The sequence below is a fragment of the Tachyglossus aculeatus genome, chromosome 4, assembly GCF_015852505.1.
Source record: "Tachyglossus aculeatus isolate mTacAcu1 chromosome 4, mTacAcu1.pri, whole genome shotgun sequence".
NCBI lineage: Eukaryota > Metazoa > Chordata > Mammalia > Monotremata > Tachyglossidae > Tachyglossus > Tachyglossus aculeatus.
Window position 1 is genome coordinate 107,921,599 of NC_052069.1, and position 8,783 is coordinate 107,930,381.

An 8,783-nucleotide genomic window follows, 5' to 3' on the forward strand; every position below is an offset into this window, starting at 1 on the left:
GGGCTCACAAGTCCTAATCCCCATTTTACAGATGAAGTAACTGAGGCACTGAGAAATGAAGGGACTTAACAAAGGTCACACAGCAGACAAATGACAGAGCTGGGATTAGAACCGAGGTCCTCTGACTCCCACTAGGCTATGTTGCTTCCTGAGGCTCTGATCCTTTCAACACCCTTCTCCTCAAGAATCTCCAGTGGTTGTCCATCCACCTCCACATCAAACAAAAACTCCTCACCGTTGGCTTTAAAGTACTCCATTATCTTGCCCCCTCCTACCTCACCTCGCTAATCTCCTAATACAGCCCAGCCCACACACTTCCCTCCTCTAAGGACAACCTTCTCACTGTACTTCAGTCTTGTCTATCTTGTCCCTTATCTCTCACCCACAACCTGCCTCTGTCCTGGAATGCCCTTCCTCCTCATATCTGACAGAAAATTACTCTCTCTACCTTCAGAGCTTTATTGAAGGCACATCTCCTTCAAGAGGCCTTCCCTGACTAAGGCCTCTTTTCCTTTTCTTCCATTCCCTTCTACATCGCCCTGACTTACTCCCTTTATTCATCTCCCCCTCCCAGCCCCACAGGACTTATGTACATATCTGTAATTTTATTTATTTATATTAATGTCTGTCTCCCCCTCAAGACTGTAAATTCACTGTGGGCAGGGAATGTGTCTGTTATATTGTTATATTGTACTCTCCCAATCACTTAGTACAGCGCTCTGCACACAGTAAGCCCTGAATAAATATGATCGACTGACTGACTGACTGGCTGATTCCTTCAGCAGCAGGTCAGATGCTCGGAAAGCCTCCTGTGGAATTCCGCACCAGGTCCCTGGACATGGTGACATCATAGAGCTGGCTTTAACCATAGTCACAGACTCCCCCAGGACCCTCTCTTGCCTTTAATGTACCCTTAACTTCCACAGGCTGTGTCTACACTAGCAAAACAGCAGTAGTGTTCATGACTTCCTGGACTCCACAGAAGAAACCAAGCTGATGTCCTCAACTCTACTCATCACAGACCCATCTGCTCAAAACTGTTCCACTCTGTTTAAGGGATTGAGTATTTGAGAGTCCAAAGTGCCATGAGATTTTTCATGCCAAAGCTTGACCACAGTGAATCCATGAATGAATGAATGAATCCAAGTGACTGAATAGCAGCCTGGTCTATTGGAAAAGGCTCAGGCCTAGGAGTCTGGAGACCAAGGTCTGCCATTCACCTGCTGTGAGACTGTGGGCAAGTCACTTAACTTTGTGCCTCATTTCCCTCAGTTGTGAAAACTGGGATATGATACCAGTTCTCCCTCCTCCTTAAACTAGGAGCCCCATGTGGAACAGGAACTGGGTCTGAACTAATTGTACTGAATCTATCCCAGAACTCAATACAGTTCTTGGCACATAGAAAACCCTTAACAAATACCACGATTATTACTTTAGAGTGACTTTGAACACCCACAGCTTCATTTAATCCCTCTGGAGAATGCTCAGCAATGCTTGCCAGAGATCGATATAGTCTGGTGATATTATACTTCTTGTTAAAGGATGAATGAACTTCCAATGAAAGGGGAGGATATAGGATCCAGCAAGTGACTGACAATGAGTCACTGGTTTGGATTCTAAGCTCTTCCTCTAGACTGTAAGCTCCTGTGGGCAGGGAATGTGTCTACCACTCTTATATTGTACTCTCCCAAGCACTTAGTACAGTGCTCAGTGCATACAGTGAGCACTCAATAAATGAGATTGATTGATTTGACTAGAACTAGACTCTGCTCTTTGCTAGACTCTCTCCATAGCATAGCATAGAAGCATAGCATAGAAGCAGTGTGGCTCAGTGGAAAGAGCACAGGCTTGGGAGTCAGAGGTTGTGGGTTCTAATCCCGGCTCCGCCACATGTCTGCTGTGTGACCTTGGGCAAGTCACTTAACTTTTCTGAGCCTCAGGTACCTCATCTGTAAAATGGGGATTAAGACTGTGAGCCCCAAGTGGGACAACCTGATCACCTTGTAATCTCCCCAGTGCTTAGAATAGTGCTTCGCGCATGGTAAGTGCTTAACAAATGCCATTATTATTATTGTTATTATTATTATAGCTTACTGAGAACTTGGCCTTCTTTTCTCTTATTCCTCTGGGGCCAGCTGAAGACCTGGCTCTAGAATTTCAAAATAATAACAATAATAATTTTGCCCCACCCAGCAGACAAATGGTCATGACAGAAATGGAATCCAGGATCAGAGCTTCTAGTTGGCCTTGCTACACTTTGTTGGGGGCGGGGGGGGTGGGGGGGTTGGGGGTCACCTTTCATCTAAAGAGACAGCAAGAGAAAGCTCCCCCGCCCAGTCCAAACTCCTCATCCTGCCCCATAAGGGGAAGGCCATAGCAGGCAAAGAGCACTCAGGGGCCTGGGGACAACTTCTCCATAGCCTGGGAGTTGTACTTTGTCCATCAGTGCTGGCTGCTTTCCCCTCTGGTTTTCCAGCCTCCAAGGAATTCAGCAAGAGCCCCCGGGGGCCTCAGATCTAGTTCTCCAGTGGCAGGTGCGGGAAGCTTGGCCGGGATGACACCCTCTTCCTGAGTTACCCCCGCCCCCTGCTCCCAGCCTGGGGAGCCTCTGCTCCAGCTGATGAACACTGCTGATCCTCTATGGGTGTGTTTGTGTCGCTTCCGTCACCATGGTGCCTCGCTGTCAAGATGTGCAACACGCATACCGAAAGGGGAAGGACGAGGTGTCCTGCCCAGTCCCTTCACCTTCCTTTAAACTCTGTTTGGTGGAAATCATGGGTCAGGGCGGGTCCTTCCACCCGCTCAGCTCCAGGGCAATGCTCCATCTTCCACACAGTGGGGAGTGAAATGGGAGGAACACTGGTAAGCGATGAGTTGGTTGGGGGCAGAGGTTGGGCAGGTGGGGTCTCTCTCCAGGGACCCTCCCTTCTCTTTAATGCACCCTCAGTTTTCATAGGCTGTTTCTACACTAACAAAACAGCAGTAATGTTCATGCAAATGACTGAATAGCAGCCTGGCCTTTTGGAAAAAGCCCAAGTCTAGGAGTCAGGAGACCAGGATTCTTTAGGAACCACTAAAAAATTATACTCTGTGATTCTGTGGCCTCTCCTTTCTACAGTGCTCTGATGGAGGGGGATGAGAGTGGTCTGCGAAGGAGGAAAGTCCTTTTCTCTCAGCAAAATGGGAACCACAATTGTCACAGTCCAGACAAAGAGTTCAGTTTTCCCCTGTCTTTTTGTCAATGGAGAGGACTCTTCCCCCTGCCGTCGACGGGGCTGGACAAGCTCCACTCAGCAGGCTGGGAAAAATGCAAGGCTGTTCCCTCTATAATAATGATGGCATTTGTTAAGTGCTTACTATTTGCAAAGCACTGTTCTAAGCGCTGGGGGGATACAAGGTGATCAGGTTGTCCCACGTGGGGCTCACAGTCGTCATCCCCATTTTACAGATTAGGTAACTGAGGCTCAGAGAAGTTAAGTGACTTGCCCAAGGTCACACAGCAGACATGTGGCGGAGCCAGGATTAGAACCCATGACCTCTGACTCCCAAGCCCGCGCTCTTTCCACTGAGCCACACAGCTTCTCTAGACTCTTAACTCCTTGTGAGCAGGGATTGTGTTTACCAGTTCTGTTGTATTCCACTCTCTGCACACAGGAAGTGCTCAGTAGTATACCACTGATTGATTGGTATACCCTGAGAAGAGGTTCCAGGGGTGGAGTTTCAGGGGATTGGTGAAAATATGGATAAAATCACTAAGGAGCCAGGTAAGGGGTGGGACAGTAACTAGTGGAACTTCCCCAATTGAGCTAGTACAGAGAAGTGCAGCTTTCCCATCATCATCATAATCATCATCATCATCATCAGTGGTATTTATTGAGTGCTTATTGTGTGCAGAACACTCTACTAAGCGCTTGAGAGGATACAATACACCAGAGTTGATAGACTCATTTCCTGCCCACAACCAGCTACAGGCAAAAGCCTAAATATCTACTGGGTTACCCCACCCCACCCACAGACAAAAGTGAAAGAATCCTAGAGTTAAAGTGGCTTCAAGAGATCATCTAGTCTTCTCCCCTTCCTCTGGCTGCAGCAGGATCCCACCCAAACTCTTCTAGGCAGCTGGTGATCTCTCCTCAAAAATCTCCAGTGGTTGCCAATCAACCTTTGCATGAAGCAAAAACTCCTCACTATTGGCTTCAAAGCTGTCCATCACGTCGCCCCCTCCTACCTCACCTCCCTTCTCTCCTTCTACAACCCAGCCTGCACACTCTGCTCCTCTGCCACTAACCTCCTCACTGTGCCTTTTCTCTCCTGTCCCACCGTCGACTCTTGGCCCACATCCTACCTCTGACCTGGAATGCCCTTCCTCCACACATCCGCCAAACTAGCTCTCTTCCTCCTTTCAAAGCCCTGTTGAGAGCTCACCTCCTCCAGGAGGCCTTCCCAGACTGAGCCCCCCCCCTTTTCCTCTGCTTCCCCCCTCCATTGTCCCCACTCCCTCCCTCTGCCCTACCCCTTTCCTCTCCTCACATTATTTGGGTATATTTGTACATATTTATTACTCTATTTTACTAATGATGTGTATATATCTATAATTCTGTTTATCTATTTTGCTGGTATTGACACCTGTCTACTTGTTTTGTTTTGTGGTCTGTCTCCCCCTTCTAGATTGTGAACCTGTTGTCGGGTAGGGATTGTCTCTGTTGCCGAATTGTACTTTCCAAGCACTTAGTATGAGTGCTCTGCACACAGTAAGCACTCAAAAAATATGATTGAATGAATGAATGAATGAAGAGGTGAGGAGTGGGTTGAGAACCCCCGCCAGGAGTGTAGAAGCCCAAGTCCTGACCAGAGAACGACTTTTTTCTAAGGGTCCACCTGGCTTTGAGTTGCCCAGCCACCAACTACTACCCCTCACTCTTGGAAATCCTCTCACTAGCCCAGCTCCGGAAAGAAGATGCCGTTTGTGTGTTGGGGTGGAATGGGGTCCTCTCCTGCAACCCGACTCATTCATTCATTCATTCATTCATTCATATTTATTGAGTGCTTAACTGTGTGCAGAGCACTGTACTAACTCGTCTAAATCACGGTCCCTGAAGTCTCTAAGCAGCCTGCTGACACACAGAAACATCTGTTAACCACGCCACCCAGCATTTGCTCTCCCTGAGCCTCTCCTATCCTCCCCTCTCAGCTCCTTCTCCCCCAGAGCAGGTCATTGGGATTTGGTGCGAGGAGCCGCTCAAGTGCATTTCATTCAGCTCCACTGACCTTGGCAAACAGACTCCGGGGCACGAGACAAAGGGGCGATTGTCCTCTGCAATTTTGCCCTCAATTGGTTTCCCCCATCAGCTCTGAGAGCCAAGGACACTGCTGCTTTCTCACTGGCTAATGTCATCTGATTCAACTCTTCTGTGAGGATTTGCAATTGGCGGGAAGAGTCAGGGAAAATCTCCCCTTCTCACCCCCGAGATGAAATCAGTGCATTTTCAGTGTCCCCACCATGGACTCTCTGCCCATGCAGCTCTCACTGGGATCCTCTCCCCACTCCCCATAAGAGCCAGCAGAGATATATGCGATATTTGTTAAGCGCTTACTATGGGGTAGATACTAGGTAGTTGGGTTGGGCCAAATAGGGATCACAGGCTTTAATCCCTATTTTACAGAGAAGTTCACACTTCACAAGTTCACACAGCAGATGCGTAGCAGAGCTGGGAGTAGAACCCAGGTCCTTCTGTCTCCCAGGCCTGTGTGTTGTCTACTAGGGCGCTAAGCCTCGGGTCAACGGGATGGGAAGGGAAATAGCTTCTTGTTATTGTATAGGGGACAGGGACGGGGACTGGGGACACACAAGCCCAAGAATGCAGAACTGGAGCTGTTCTGTCAGCCAGTGGGGTCATGATGGGCTGAGAGGAGGGCCCCTTCAAGGGAGCAGCATAGTCTAGTTGATAGTGTGCAAGTCTGGGAGTCAGAAGGAGTTGGGTTCTAGTCCTGAGGCTCTTTCACTTGTCTGCTGTGTGACTTTGGGCAAGTCACTTGACTTCTCTGTGCCTCAGTTCCCTCCACTATAAAATGAGGATTAAGACTGTGAGCACCACTTGGGACATGGACTGTGTCCAACCTGATTAGCTTGTATTTACCCCAGCACTTAGGATAGTGCCGGGCACAAAATAAGTGCTAAACAAATACCATAAAAAAAGGGAGGACCCAGCAGCTCAGGTCAAAGACAGATTACTGAAAAGGAATCAGTTTTGAGGGCAGAAGGGCCATGGTCACACTTTAATCAATCAGTGGCATTTATTGAGTGCTTACTATTTGTAGAGTACTGTACAAAGTTTGGAAGAGTGCAATCCACCAGAGTTGGTAAACATGTTCTCCTCCTCAAGAGGTTTACAGGCTAGAGAACTGTAAGCTAGAGGACACTTCACTTCCCTGGCCTGGGCATTGGTTGACAAAAACTGGCATATCAGCAGGACTGGTCCTCTCTTTGGACCTTTATTTATTCTTTATTTATTTTTATTTTTTCAGTATTTGTTAAGGGCTTGTTATGTTCCAGGCACTGTACTAAGTGCTGGGGGAGATTCAAGATAATCAAGTTGGACAGAATCCCTGTCCCAACACAGGACTCACAGTCTTAATCACCATTTTTTATAGATGAGGTAACTGATACACAGAGTGGTTAAATGACTTTTCCAAGGTCACACGACAGACAAGTGGTGAAGTGGGATTAGAACCCAGGTCCTCTGACTCCCAGACTCGTTCTTTTCCAGTAGGTCACGCTGCTTCTTTTGTCTTCTGGTTGCAACCTGCATAGCCCGGGTGAGTAAAGGTGGTCTGACCCCTCCCCACTTCCTCCCTCCCTATCTAAACATTCTTATCACTAAGTCTAAGTTTCTCCTTTCCAATCCTCCCATCTTATTTCTCCAGGGCAATTTTCTCTTTTGGATGTATGTGTATATGTGGTAAGGGAGGGCCAGGAGATGGGGGAAGGGGGAGGCAGAATGTGTCTAAACATATCCCCTGAGCCTCCTAGGGCTGGGAAGAGACAAACTTTCCCACTGTTGTTTCTCTCTGGGTTTGTCTCCAGGGGATGTGTATTCCTTTTGCTCTCTCTCTCTTCTCTCTCCTTCTGGGAGGGAGAATGAATAAACAGGTGGAAACTGGAACACCTGCTGGGTTTATAGTCCCTGTTTGTCATGGGAAATGCATCTGAGGTTTCTGAAGAGAGGGTCTATGGGGGGCCCTTGTTGGAAGCCTTGCTTGTTGGCCCTGGGAAGGGGGTTGGGAGGCTCGGATAGGTGGGAACCAGAGGAAGACTGGAGGAATCCATCCAAATTGGGAAAAGGAGAACAATGCACCTCCCTCTTGGCCCTTCTTCCCCAGCCTAAGCTAAAGGTTTCTTCCTTATAAGTACTGGGGAGAAATGGCCCTGGGGAGGTCACAGAGTCAGCACTTCCCAGTTTCTCTGGTTGGGGGCACATGCACCTTTAGCCATCCCACTAGGAGCCAGAGGGGATGGGATGGGGCAGGGAGTAATTTGGGGGCCACCTATACCTTTTCCAGTCACTCTTTGAAGTGGGAAGCACAGCCTCAGGGTCCTAGAGACACCCCAGTAGGGATATTTTTTTGGGGGGCCTGTCACTACTATGCCCCAAGTTTGCCCCAGTACTTTGCTGCCAACAGCCCCTGAACTGATGGATCTGGAAGCCTCAGAAGGCCCAGAAGACATCTAGGGTTCAACTAGCCAGTTCCTCACCCTATGACCCAGCTGCTGAGATTTGGAGGAAGGCCAGATGTTCACTCTCCCCTGTGAGAATCAGTTTCTAAATTACTTAGTTCCAATCAATCAATCAATCAATCGTGTTTATTGAGTGCTTACTGTTTGCAAAATACTGTACTAAATGGTTGGGAGAGTACAACACGACAGAGTTCCACACAAACAGATTACAAGGATGCACACTCTTGGACTGTAAACTATGTTTTGTCTTCTGCTGTCGAGTCATCTCTGACCCATAGCAAAACCATGGATGCATCTCTTCTAGAACGCCCTACCTCCATCTGCAATTGCTCTGGTAGTGTATCCATGGAGTTTTCTTGGGAAAAATCTGGAAGTGGTTTACCATTGCCTCTTTCCGCACAGTAAGCTTGAGTCTCTGCTCTCGATGCTCTCCCATGCTGCTGCTGTCCAGCACAGGGGAGTTTTGACTTGTAGTAGATTGCCTTCCACTCACTAGCCACTAACCAAGCTAGGAATGGAATGGGTATGCCTCTGCTAGACTCTCCCTCCCATAGTCGAGACTGGTAGAGTACTGGAAACTCTCCAGGTGCGACTCTGGGAGGATTGGACAGTAAACAGATAACCAGTATTGTCTTATCAACATCATCATCACCATCAACAACATCATTGGTATTTATTGAGTGCTTATAATAATAATAATAATGTTGGTATTTGTTAAGTGCTTACTATGTGCAAAGCACTGTTCTAAGTGCTGGGGGGGGGGTACAAGGTGATCAGGTTGTTCCATATGGGGCTCACAGTCTTCATCCCTGTTTTACAGATGAGGTAACTGAGGCACAGAAAAGTGAAGTGACTTGCCCAAAGTCACAAAGCTGAGAAGTGGTGGAGCTGGGATTCGAACCCATGACCTCTGACTCCCAAGCCCGGGCTCTTTCCACTGAACCACGCTGCTTCCTGTTTGCAGAGCACTATACTAAGTGCCTTGGAGGTCATTTATTCATTCACTCATTTTTTGAGTGCTTACTGTGTGCATAACACTGTACTAAGT

The 8,783-nt window shown here is 48.0% G+C and overlaps 1 non-coding gene across 1 annotated transcript; it reads right to left on the reverse strand.

Annotated features, from left to right (window-relative positions):
* Nucleotides 1–8,201: 8,201 nt before the first annotated feature.
* Nucleotides 8,202–8,339, reverse strand: LOC119927604. Its single transcript, XR_005450591.1, has one exon. It is a non-coding gene; the product is annotated as a small nucleolar RNA SNORA7 (small nucleolar RNA).
* Nucleotides 8,340–8,783: the final 444 nt, after the last annotated feature.